The 13,136-nt window shown below is 36.3% G+C and overlaps 1 protein-coding gene across 10 annotated transcripts in view; it reads right to left on the bottom strand.

Moving 5' to 3' along the window:
* The window catches only part of LOC136031740 (RNA-binding protein 4.1-like), a 52,705-nt gene that overhangs the window by 4,572 nt on the left and 34,997 nt on the right, over positions 1 to 13,136 (bottom strand). For 7 of the 10 annotated variants that reach the window (XM_065711447.1, XM_065711451.1, XM_065711454.1 and 4 more), the window contains 3 exons: positions 11,455 to 11,714; positions 3,808 to 4,053; positions 953 to 1,028 (listed from right to left, as the gene is read on the bottom strand). The gene's annotated coding sequence lies outside the window, so the exon portion shown is untranslated. The remainder of the gene's footprint in view (positions 1 to 952; positions 1,029 to 3,807; positions 4,054 to 11,454; positions 11,715 to 13,136) is intronic. The other 3 variants (XM_065711452.1, XM_065711456.1, XM_065711453.1) reach the window with 2 other exon arrangements.

Genomic DNA, 13,136 nt, shown 5'->3' with positions numbered 1-13,136 from the left:
GTTCCCAAAGTACTGAAATTAATAAAACTGGTGTGCTACAGAACGATTTTCAATGGTAGTAAAAAATTTGACTCAAGCAGTGCTAAAATAGCACATTCGTGTTAAAGGTGGCAACCCTGGATGTGATCATTCGATAATTTTCAGCAGTTGCAGTAGCAACCATTTTTTTATAGTAGAACTTGGAACTTGTTTGAAAGATGCTTGGCTGCAGTTTCGAAGACCGATTTATCGATCCAACGTTGCGACCTTTATTGCCAAGAAGCGTCAATGACGCATATTTGACTAGTAAAAACAGACGTGACCAAATACTTTCTAATATACAAAACAAATTCCGTGCAGGTAATTTTTCGAATTTGTATAAAAATGGTGTCATTTCAGTTGTTGATAGAAAGTCTTATCATCCACCCATCCTAGGGAAGAACTAAGATAGTCATGGAATAACGGCCTCTTGCCCCTGAGGCCAGAACCGCCATTGGACATCATTTGGAAATTTGTGATGTTGGCAAACATAAAGCTCGCCTTTCCCGTTGACAACTTTGAATTACGTTCAGCTCAATTACGTTCTTCTGCGTAGCAATTGCCAACGGCACAACACTTTATTGGGCTTCTGGTTTCCAACACGACGAATCCGACAGACGTGCTTTTTTTCGTGAGCAAATTTGATGAACTCGTAAAAAATTAATCTAATAGTGAATTTGATCTGCTTTACGGACAAAACCACATCCAGGATTTTCGTTCAGGAGAGGGAGGGGGTTAAAAAAACGTATTAAAAATGTGTTTTTATGTATTTTATTGCGTTTTAACAAGACGGATAAATATAGAACAAGAGGGGAAATTCATACCCACTAACCCTTCCCCTGCATACGGCCTTATTTATGGTTAGACGTGGTTGGTCATCACCTTAAGCTAACTTTCAAAATTTGACTTAAAACCATCAATCGTCTGTAATTACCTTAAATATTCACTGCTTTGATTCAAAATCCGTTTTATTCATTTTGATAAACTAATGGTGAAGCGGTGACAGTTACCTGAAAAAGAACAGTAAAATGAGAACTAATTTAGGCTAACGGAATTATAAACAATTTATTATAGGCTATCAGTGTTCAAATATTCATCAAAGTAGTTAAGAAGACCGTCATGAAGCAAAGTCATCATACAGATATAGAAACATAGACAGAAGGAAAGAAAGCAAAGTAGAAAGGGAGAAAGAAAGTAAATAGTAAAGCCAGAGAGAGGATACGAGCTTCAAATTGCAATGTTAGAGATAAGATACTGAAAACAAGGAGTTCATCCCACCAAAGGATTACTAACGAAAAAAACAACTAATTTACTTACTAGCATTATATAAAGGTTCACCCCCCACTATTTTAGTTTCAAGAAAGTATAATCCGTAAAAAGTCACTATGTAGTACACATTACTATTTTGTAAAGAACAGAACTAAAGATGGTACTGGTGTACTGTAGATACTAACACCGATTTGTGCATAATTAACAAAGTGAAAGGGACATTTTCTATTCAGATTCAGGGATACAGATAAAAAAGAAAACAGAAAAGGAGGGGGAGGGAGAGGAGAGAAAGTAAATAGCAAAACATGAGAGAAGATAGGAACCATAAATTCGATACGATATGATGTTAAGAGATAAGATATTGGAAACAGCGAGTAATTCCCACTGAAGGATTACTGACGAGATAAACTGGTATATATATATATATATATATATATATATATATATATATATATATATATATATATATATATATATATATATATATATATATATATATATATATATATATATATATATATATATATACAAATAATAATAAAAATTAACATTAGTGTCCATGGTCCACCCGCTACAAAAAATCACTATCTTGGAAGAAACAGGACAAAAGCTGGTACTCATGTACTGCAGATGAGAACCACACTTCGTCCATCGTTAACATAGTGAAAAGGGGCAGATAGTTTCTATACAAATGGAGATATACTGGTGAAGAGGGAATACAATACGAAATCGGCATATTTTCCCCTCCTAATTCAAATATAAGCAAAAAAAAAAAACAAAAAAAAAAAAAAAAAAAAAAAAAAAACGATCTTAAGTGAGTGCCCCACCCTGTGACTCAGCCGCGGCGCTACCCCAGCCACGGCGCTCAGGACAGCTTGCCCCGGTTGTATTTGATTTATATCCATTTTGTAATTTTTAAATTCTTAGTTTTACTAAGATAACGTAGAGGGCACAGTTAGCAGTAAGTAGAAGCTAATTGAATGCGAAATTTTCATTTTCCCCATATCTTCACAACAATTCATTGAAAATAGAATCTAGTAGACCGAACTAAATAAATTTTAATCGAATTTCAAGCAACAAAGTAATCAAAATTGTCATTCAATTGATACGACTTAGTTAATAATTTTACAGAGGGTAAAGTAAGATTTAAACACCGGAAAATTTTTTGTTAGATTTTGCCACTGGCGCAAGAGAGACCAGAACCGCGACTGGATAGCATTTGGAAATTTTGATGCTGCTCATCTTGGCACATATAAAGCCCACTCTACCCATTGAAAAATTTGAATTATGCTCAGTGTAGAATCCTGCAATGACATTCAGTTTTATTCGGTTGCAAAGTTTCTAAAAACTTATTTTTATTTAATTCAAATGCTAATTGAACTTCAGAATATTTTAGTTACGATAGGATATTTAAGAAAATTACATTTTCAGACTGAAAAGTAATTCTTGTTTGTTGTTTTTCATTGAGTTTTTTCTCTCTTTGTTGTTTTTTTTTTTTTTAGACGAAGCTTTAGGTTCCCAACATGATGAATCCAACAAAAAATTACATTTTTCCCATAAAAAATTTGATAAATTCACAAAAAAAAATTAATCTCATAGTGAATTTGATTTGCTTTATGGACGAGACTGTTTACAGGATTTTCGTTCAGGAGGGGGAAGGGGAGGAAAATAGACCTTAAAAATGTTTTTTAATTACGTTTTTGCAAGTCGGACAAACATTTCGGGGGAGGGATTAAAAGCCCCGAAGCCCTCCCCCTGATGCGGCCTTGTTTATGGGTAGAAGCGATTGGTCAGCATCTTAAACCAACTTTCAAGATTTGACTTGAAACCATCAATCGTCTGTAATTACCTTAAATATTCACTGTTTTAATTCAAACTATTTTTCATTAATTTTGATAAACTGATGGTGAAGGGCTGACAGTTTTTTCTTGTAACTCGCAAATTGTGGGATACTTTCTATAGGTGTTCGGATCATACTTTACTCACATTATTAAAATTGTTTACTTTTTCTATATATAATACTATTGACTATTTTACTTCTACAAATATAACCATTAAATGTTGTACATGAGGGGGTTCTCCCCCTCGTCAATACCCCGCTCTTTACACTGAAGTTTTTTTTTAGTACTTCCAAAAGAACCCTTTATTCTAATTAAACACCCTTTGTGATTCAGAATTCATCCTTAAAGAATTAGAACAAAATTCGAACTTTAGCGTAAGTAGGGAATTATTGACGATGGATCGCACCCCCCTCATAAACGAAATAATTTATATTTGTTTTAAGTTTTAATATTGCTCCTTATTTTCAATTGAAAAGCCTTGTTCTTGTATTTAATTTTAAAAAAGAACATCCCTACAAGTCTACTAACAACCCACCGTATTGTTCTGCGAGAGATTACAGGAAGCACTGAACAATAAGATAAGGTACCAAATAACCTAATAAACCATAATGAAGGCCCAAAAGGACAATTTCGGATGGCATTAAATCATTTTTTTGCTGAAATTATGAGCATTAATTACCTGTGAATATACACCAGCGGGTATCCCATCCCACTTTCACAATATTATTTACTTCTGCCACAGCTATATCCTGTTCTTCCTTAAACGCACGGGGCCCAGCAGAATAATAACGTTGATAGTATCAAACAGTGTGTAATGCCATAGCTATTATGATAAACAACTTGTGGGTGGTCTTCTTATAAGAGATGAACAGTGTTCTCAGATGCGTTCTCGGCGTCTTTAATTTTGTCACCAGTGTGTTCAAAGCTTAAAAAAATTTTGAGGTAAATACATTTATCATTTCAATCAGGGATATCAAGGTTTCTGTAAAATTATTATCAGACTGCCAGGGAAACCAAGTATAAAATCACATATATCATACAACAACAGGCGTTCATCATACATGAATCTTCAATTTAGTATAAAATAAAACTAATAATCTGGCTGCCAAATCGACATTTTATTTTGATTGATAATATGAAAATTAAAATATTGTCTACATCTTGAAATCGATAATCACAAACTCCTTCAATGTAGATTTGCATTTGTCTTAGAGAAAATTCTATTGTGCTGTGCATTTTTCAGAAAATGTCAGGCCTTGTTAAAGTCTTTTCAGTTCCCTCATGTATCCCCCTGTGAAATTTGAAAAAAAGCGTTATAATCGTAGTTTCCAATTTACTAACCATTTTTATTCTTTTATTTATTACCAATAGCTGAATGCCTTATGGATTGTTACGTAAACGAAAAATAAACATAAACTTAAACTGAAAGGAAACGTGTCTTAATGAATGAAAAAAAATGAAGTCAAAAAAGCAAAAGAAAGGAACAAAAAGAAATAAAAGAAAAAAGGAAGACAAGAGCTAAGAGCTCATATGGCACTTGTGACGAGGTCGGAAGAGCCAAGAGCTAGTATGGCATAACCTATAGCAAAATTCTAAGAATCAATAGATTGGTTTAAAGGGAAAATCAGAGGCTTAATGCCGATCGGGATTTAAAATAAGAGCTCTGAGACACGAGGTTCTTCTAAATATCCAAATTCATTAAGATCCGATCACCCCCTCCTAAGTAAAAAATACCTGATTTTTCTAATTTTCCTTCTCCCTTCAGTCCCCCAGATGGTCGAATCGGGGAAAACGACTTTATCAAGTCAATTTGTGCAGGTCCCTGACACGCCTACCAATTTTCATTGTCCTAGCACGTCCAGAAGTACCAAACTCGCCAAATCACTGGAACCCCCCCCAAAGAGAGCGGAACCAGTCCGGTTACGTCAATCACGTATCTACGATATTTGCTTGTTCTACCCACTAAGTGTCATCCCGATCTCTCCAGTCTTGAGCGTTTTCCAAGATTTCTGTTTCCCACCTCCAACCCCCTATGTCCCCGGATCCGATTGGAATTGAAAATGGAGCATCTGAAACATAAGATCTTTCTATATATCGAGTTTCGTTAAGATCCGATCACCCGTTCGTAAGATAAAGATACCTCAATTTTCAAATTTTCCAAGATTTCCGGTTTCCCCCCTCCAACTCTCCCAATTGTCACCAGATCTGGTCGGAATTTAAAATAAGAGCTTTGAAAAAGATCCTTCTAAATATCAAATTTCATTAAGATCTGATTACATGTTCGTAAGTTACAAATTCCTCATTTTTTCTAATTATTCCGAATCCCCCCAACTCCCCAAAGGAAGCAAATCCGTTCCGGCTATGTCAATCACGTATCTAGGACTTGTCTTTATTTTCCCACCAAGTTTTATCCCGATCTCTCCACTCTTAAGCGTTTTCCAAGATCTTAGGTTTCCCCCTCCAACTCCGCCCAATGTCAACGGATCCGGTGGGGATTGAAAATAAGAGCTCTGAGACACGATATCCTTCAAAATATTAAATTTCATTAAGATCCGATCAGCCGTTTGTAGGCTAAAAATACCTCATTTTTCCAATTTTTCCGAAAAACCGGGAACGACCGACCGACAGAATTTGCGATCGCTATATATCACTTGGTAAATGCCAATTGCCATAAAAAGCAAAAGAAAAGATGAAGCAAAAAGAAAATTTCACCTGATTGGTTCTTTGCGTTACGCTTAGTTTATATTTGGTAATAATGTCATATGTAATTAGACCTAAAATACAATGATTTTTAAATAATAAAATCAATTTGAATAATTAAATTTAAATGACTCAGTTACAATTAACTATGAAAACAGAATATCTCTAATTTAAAAATTACACATTAAAAATTAGTCATAAGTAAGAGTATAAGAGCAGCCGAGTACAAATACTTTCCTAAGTACTAATACTTTTCAAGTACTTTTCTTTCATACACTATCGGAAGTGGGACTACATATTAGCTGGCAGAAAACAAAAATAATAATCATCGACCAGGCAGGTAATTCCGCAAACTCACCACCATTCAACGTATTAGGGAATACTATTGAAGTTATGTCTTTTACTTAGATCTGCCGTCTCAGATAACGGCTCAATTGAAACCTGACACATTGACGGAGAGTAGACAGACTTATCTATTAACAAATGAACTAACATCATTTTTATACAATCCTACTAATATGAGGGTTAATGTCAGATTTTTCTTCTCACTCAATCGGACTATCTGTCTTGACTTTTCAACAATTAGCCATGACTTGATGCTCACAACTATTAAATTTTAATTCAAGATCAAGGGATTCTGTCGAGACCTTCGGTAAGTCTCGTCATGCATCGCTGAAGCCGCTTCTATTATGGCTCGATGACGTTCCGTGTGGTCAAAGCCCAACAACAGCTGAAAAAAATACGGAACTACAACAAGACCGTAACGCAAGTCCTTCGCTACGGTGGTGAAACTAGGCCGGCAAGTGTTGCAGCTGTTCATGATGCTATAGATGTGGCCAATACAAACTTCCTAATTTGAATCGAAAGGATCAAGTGGTACGACTTCGTCTCAAAGACCGGACTGCTGACACTAACAGATCAGACCCCCAACCCTCGTCAGCTCACCGTAAGAACCCTACAATGGTTAGGCCACTTAATTCGCATGCCAGCAGAAGCACCCGCTAGCACACTTTTTAATTTTGATCCCCCTGAACATGGTTCGAAGCGCCTCCGTGGAAGACCCCGGTTCTGATGGAGGGACAGCATTACCCGGTACCTCTTCATGATCAGCACTGAGAAGCAGTCACGCTTACACAGGACTGTCCGGAATGGAGACGAAGAGTCACATCTCTCTCCACGCTGGACCATCAGCAGGAGCTCTAAATCAAGTAAGCAAGTCACTTTTCTTTTAATATTTTTTAAACTACACTAAAGCTTATTTGTAACTACAAATACTTTTCTAAGTACTAATACTGTCTAATACACATTGAAAACTGTCATCCAGACAACTTGATTAATTTATTGAGCCTCGCATTCCTATCTATGATTCTCTGTATCATCAAACTGCAACTATTGATTCAAGATTCAATATAAATCAAATTTAATAAAATTTTGAAACTCCCCAATTTAATGAAATCCCTCTGAAACACAGCTTTTCGACATGCCTACATCTGTAACTTGCACCAATAGGACAATATACTTAGATCATATAGTTAATTAGTCTCATATCTATCCATTTAACTAATGATATGATACAACAGTATTTAACAATTTTGGTAAGACAATGATCCTAACATCTATTTTGAATCCATTTAATCACGTATTTTTCTATTTTGAATCACGTATTTTTCCATTTAAACAAAATAATAACTATATTCCTAAACTCTCTTCAGTAGGTGGGTGAGTACGAATCTCAGCTATCGTGGGATAGCAAAATTGTCGCCTTGTATTAAAACGCTATACCTTATACGTAACAATTAAAGCTGTACGTATAAATGAATTTGTACACTAAGTCTGAAAAGAACTAACATATTATAAACAATCTTAGAATTATTATTTATAGTAAACATTCATGGTTTAAGGATAAAATTTCTCGCCCATACGTTATCATAGACAGAGGGGGGGGGGGGGGATGCTCCAAAATAGTTTTTAAATGATAGGTTGTTTCAGCCATTTGACTTGGCAAAAATTTGGTTCTGTTCAAGAACAAATGTTGTTTTTAGGGCTCGGAATGGCACGATGAGTTTTGTAGTACGAGATGATAGAGATCAAAACTATTCTATGGCGTGACCTCTACTGTGCATACTATAAGCAAATCTTGAAGTAAAGTTAATAACAAACAGACTTAAACTTTGCCCGATGTAAGATGAACATCAATAAAACCCGATTTTTCAGTTATTAGCATTTAAATGAAGGAGGCTATAGCATCTAATAAAGATAATTAATTGTTTGGCAATCCAGCTAGAGTTCATCCCTATATTATGCAAGTCATTTGTAGTAGAGAATAGGTTGTGATCGATTCTCAATTGCTAGCTTGCAATGATTATTTTATCACACACCCACGCTCAAATATTTTGAGCCTTATTTTGACGTTTATCGACCTTATTTGACGTTCTTGACGTTTACCGTTTTATCGACGCCTATGTTGTCAGTATGTAGAATTACATATAAATAAATGCATATTTAAAAAGTTAAAACTTTTTCTAAGCAGGTTATTATTCAGTATTTAAAAATGACCCCCAAAAAATAATTGTTATAATCCTATGTCTTTCACGTACTATAGCAAGCCAGTTCCTGAAGTTCCTATACTACACACTGCTCTTTAAGTATATTACCGTGAAATGTATTTTTCATAACCTAGAGGGGGAGATCTCAAGGGTGAGCCGTTTTTTGGAGAACACTCCAATCCCCCTCTTCTTTAATGGCTGTTCTTCAAGTATTCGTTAGTAAGATAAGCCAAACACCCAACTTGCCTCAAAATTTCAGCATCAGAACAACAATTTACAGATTACGTTTTTTTATACGCAACAAGTTTCAGATTCATTCCAAGATAGGTCCTTTATCTCAATATTTCAACATTTTTATGGCACTTGGTATTAACCAAGTGACATATAGCAATCGCCAATTCTGTCGGTCTGTGTCTGTCTGTCTGTCTGTCGGTCCCGGTTTTGCTACTTTAGGCACTTCCAGGTAAGCTAGGACGATGAAATTTTGCAAGCGTATCAGGGACCGGACCAGATTAAATTAGAAATAGTCGTTTTCCCGATTTGACCATCTGAGGGGGAGTGGGGGGCCGGTTAATTCGCAAAAAATAGAAAAATGAAGCATTTTTAACTTATGAGCGGGTGATTGGATATTAATGAAATTTGATGTTTGGAATGATATTGAGTCTCAGAGCTTTTATTTTAAATCCCGACCGGATCTGATGACATTGGGGGAGTTGGAGGGGGAAAACCTAAAGTCCCGGCTTTGCTACTTTAGGCACTTCCAGGTAAGCTATGACGATATGTTTGGAATGATATTGTGTCTCAGAGCTCTTATTTTAAATCCCTGCCGGGTCTGATGACATTGGAGGGAGTTGAAGGGGGGAAACCTAAAATCTTGGAAAACACTTAGAGTGGAGGGATCGGGATGAAACTTGATGGGAAAAATAAGCGCAAATCCCAGATACATGATTGACATAATTGGAAATGATTCGCTCTCTTTGGGGTAGTTGGGGGGGGGGAGTATTTCTTAAAAATTAGAAAAAATGAGGTATTTTCAACTTACGAACGGGTGATCGGATCTCAATAAAATTTGATGTATAGAAGGATATCGTGTCTTAGAGCTCTTATTTTAAATCCCGACCGGATCTGGTGACGGGGGCGGGGAGTGGGAAACCTAAAACTTGGAAAACACTTAAGAGTGGAGGAATCGGGATGAAACTCGGTGGGGAAAAAAAACACGAGTCCTAGATACATGATTGACATAACCAGAACGGATCCGCTCTCTTTGGGGTAGTTGGGGGGGGGGTATTTCTGAAAAATATAAAAAAAAGAGGTATTTTTAACTTACGAACGGGTGATCGGATCTCAATGAAATTTGATATTTAGAAGGATATCGTGGCTCAGAGCTCTTATTTTAAACCCGACAAGATCTGGTGACATTGGGGGGGAGTTGGGAGGGGGAAACCTAAAACTTGGAAAACCCTTAGAGTGGAGGGATCGGGATGAAACTTGGTGGGGGAAAAAACACGAGTCCTAGATACATGATTGACATAACCAGAACGGATCCGCTCTCTTTGGGGTAGTTGGGGGGGGGGGGGTTAATTCTGAAAAATTAGAAAAAATGAGGTATTTTTAACTTACGAATGGGTGATTGGATCTCCATGAAATTCGATATTTAGAAGGATATCGTGTCTCAAAGCTCTTATTTTAAATCCTGACCGGATCTGGTGACATTGGGGGAAGTTTGGGGAGGGGAAACCTAAAATGATGGAAAACGCTTAGATTGGAGGGATTGGGATGAAACTTGGTTGGAAAAATAAGCAGAAGTCTTGCATACGTGATTTAAATAATTGGAACAGATCCGCTCAATTGCGGGGGGGGGGGGGGGGTAATTCTGAAAAATAAGAAAAAATGACGTATTTTTAACTTACGAAGGAGTGATCGGATCTTCATGAAACTTCATATTTAGAAGGACCTCGTAACTCAGATATCTTATTTTAAATCTCAACCGGATCAAGCGTAATCGGGGGGGGGGGGCGGCGGAAATCTTAGAAAATACTTAAAGCGGTGAGATCGGGATGAAACTGAATGGGAAGAATAGAAACCTGTCTAAGATACTTGACTGACATAACTTGACCGGATCTGCTCTCTTTGGTGGAATTGGGGGGGGAGGGGGTAATTTTGAAAATTGAGGTATTTGTAACTTACGAAACAGTGACCAGATCTTAATGAAATTTGATATTTAGAAGGATCTTGTGCTTTAAAGTTCTAATTTCAAATTCCGACCAGATCCTGTGACATTCGGGGGAGTTGAAGGGGGAAACCGGAATTCTTGGAAAACATGAAAATTGGGGTATTTATATCTTACGAATAGATGATCGGATCGTAATGAAATTTGATTTTTAGAAGGAATTCATGTCTCAGAGCTCTTATTTCAAATCCCGACCAGATCTTTTGACATTGGGGGGAGTTGGAGGGGAAAATCTTGGAAAAATACTTGGAGTGGAGGAATCGGGATGAAGCTTGGTGGATAGAATAAACAGATGTCCTTGATACGTGATTGACAGAATAGTACTGGATTCGCTCTCTTTGGGGGAGTTGGGGGGTGGGGTTCAGTGATTTGGTGAGTTCGGTGCTTCTGGACGTGCTAGGGCGATGAAAATTGGTAGGCGTGTCAGGGAGCTGCACAATCTGACTTGATAAAGTCGTTTTGATATTTAGAAGGACTTTGTGACTCAGAGCTCTTATTTTAAATCTTGACCGGCATTAAGCCTCTTATTTTCCTTTTTAAATCAATCTATTGATTCATAGAATTTTGTTAGAGCTCATACCATATGATCTCTTGGCTCTTAGCTCTTCTCTCCTCGTCACAAGTGCCATATGAGCTCTTGTTCTTTAATGGGACAGGAAACCACAGGAGAATGTTAACAGGGAGGGAAGGGAAGAGGGTGAGGATAGTTGATAATAAATATACCAGAAAGCACTAAACAACAAATGTGGAGCTAAAAGCAGAAAAACAATTTAGAGAATTCTCGAGTCAAACCATGCAATTTAGGCTAGCACAATACACATCTCTTAATGCAGATGTGAGCATTGCTTACCTGTGAATATACCACCACGGATATACAACCGAACTTTCATAAAATTATTTCCTTCAATCATATCTCTTTCCTCTACGTCTTCAAAAGCCCTGGCCGGGCTGAGTGATGTTGCCAAAATTCGAAGCATGGGAAAAATTGTCATTAGGATAAACAGCTTGTAGGAATCTATTGGACCAAGATGGTCTTCTTGGCATGTAAGAACTGTCAGCATCATCTAAGCCTTTTACTCCATTTTAAATGTTGTCATCAGTGTCTTCAAACTTAAATAAATACAGAAATAAAAGCACTTATCAACTAAATCAAGGATTGCAAGTTGCTGTGAAATTATTATCAGACTGCCAGGGAAACCTAAATGTATAATCACATAGATCATACAGCAACAGGTGTTCATCAGACGTGAATAATGAAGTATCAAGGACATAAAAATGAAAACTTACAACCCCTGGCTCCATCTTAGGTCTATTTTTTGCTGAAAACCAGAATTATGTATGATATTCATTTTGGTTACGAAGCGGGATTTCAACTATTAAGACTTTTTCGTCCCTTAAATTATCCCCCTTATTGCCACACAATCGCGAAGAGAAACATGTGAAAACTTTTCCTGTTTACACAAAAATGAACCGAACGTTGTACGACCCAATTTACGTGCATTATAGGGGTCACTAATTTCAATTACCAATTGACTAATATAACAATTTGCCGTTAAAAAAATAACCTACTAAATAATTAGCCTACTTAGAATGTCAAAAAATAAGCTTAAAAACTTGTTTTTTGAATCAGAAGAAAAAAAAGATGACATTGATATTTCAATGGGTATAAAATAGCCTAATTGGTATTTCTAAATATGTTCTCCTGCGATCTCCCACTTTGTTAAACACGAAATCCGGTAAGTCACAAAACTTCACATTTACATCAAAAATTGAGTTCCCAGGATTTCATAATTTTCAAAAACGTATGTGGTTGTCTATTTTTTTTATTTTATTTATTTATTTACCAGAAAGAGATATCGGAAAGTTCACCATGCGTTGGCAAATAGATCAGGAGCTTTGGCAGAAGTTTGAAGGTCAGACCTGAAACAGTCAAACAAGGAAGTAGGCTGAAATCATCTAGAACTCCAGGCTAAAAAGAAATCAGCCATTCTGTGAAAGTTTTACACCTCTTGTTTTCTTTTACAAGACGAAAGTTAAGGTCAGCATTAAAATAGAGTCTATGAGTGAGCGATTTTAATAAAGAATCGCATCATTCAATCTGGGGAACTCTAAGTGAATCTTCGTATTCTGCAATAGGCAATCCTTTTGCCCTGGAGTTTTCCGCAGGGGGCATGAAAAGCCAAAATGTTACATCTCCGTTTTTGAAATCATTATTTGTAGGGTTCGAAATTATTGCCAAAAATTCTTTGTAGATATCTAAAAACAAAGAATTCTGAACAATAGTTTCTTAATTAACTTTTTAGCGAACAAAAAAGTTAACCAAGAATTACAACAACAACAAAAAAAACGGCAAAAATATACTTATTAGTTAACTCGTAAAAGAGCTCGAACAAGGCTTTAGTTTAGCAAGAAAAAAAAAAAATTCAACTTTTTTTTTAAATCATTGTGAGCGTAAAAGCTTTTAATAAGAACCGAAATTTTATATTGAATGTTCAAATAGACCAGTACCTAGATCTCAAACTGAAGTCTTTA

The sequence above is a fragment of the Artemia franciscana genome, chromosome 10 (genome assembly GCF_032884065.1).
Source record: "Artemia franciscana chromosome 10, ASM3288406v1, whole genome shotgun sequence".
Lineage (NCBI taxonomy): Eukaryota > Metazoa > Arthropoda > Branchiopoda > Anostraca > Artemiidae > Artemia > Artemia franciscana.
Note: the sequence above shows the minus strand (reverse complement) of the source record. Positions and strands in the feature narration are given on the sequence as shown.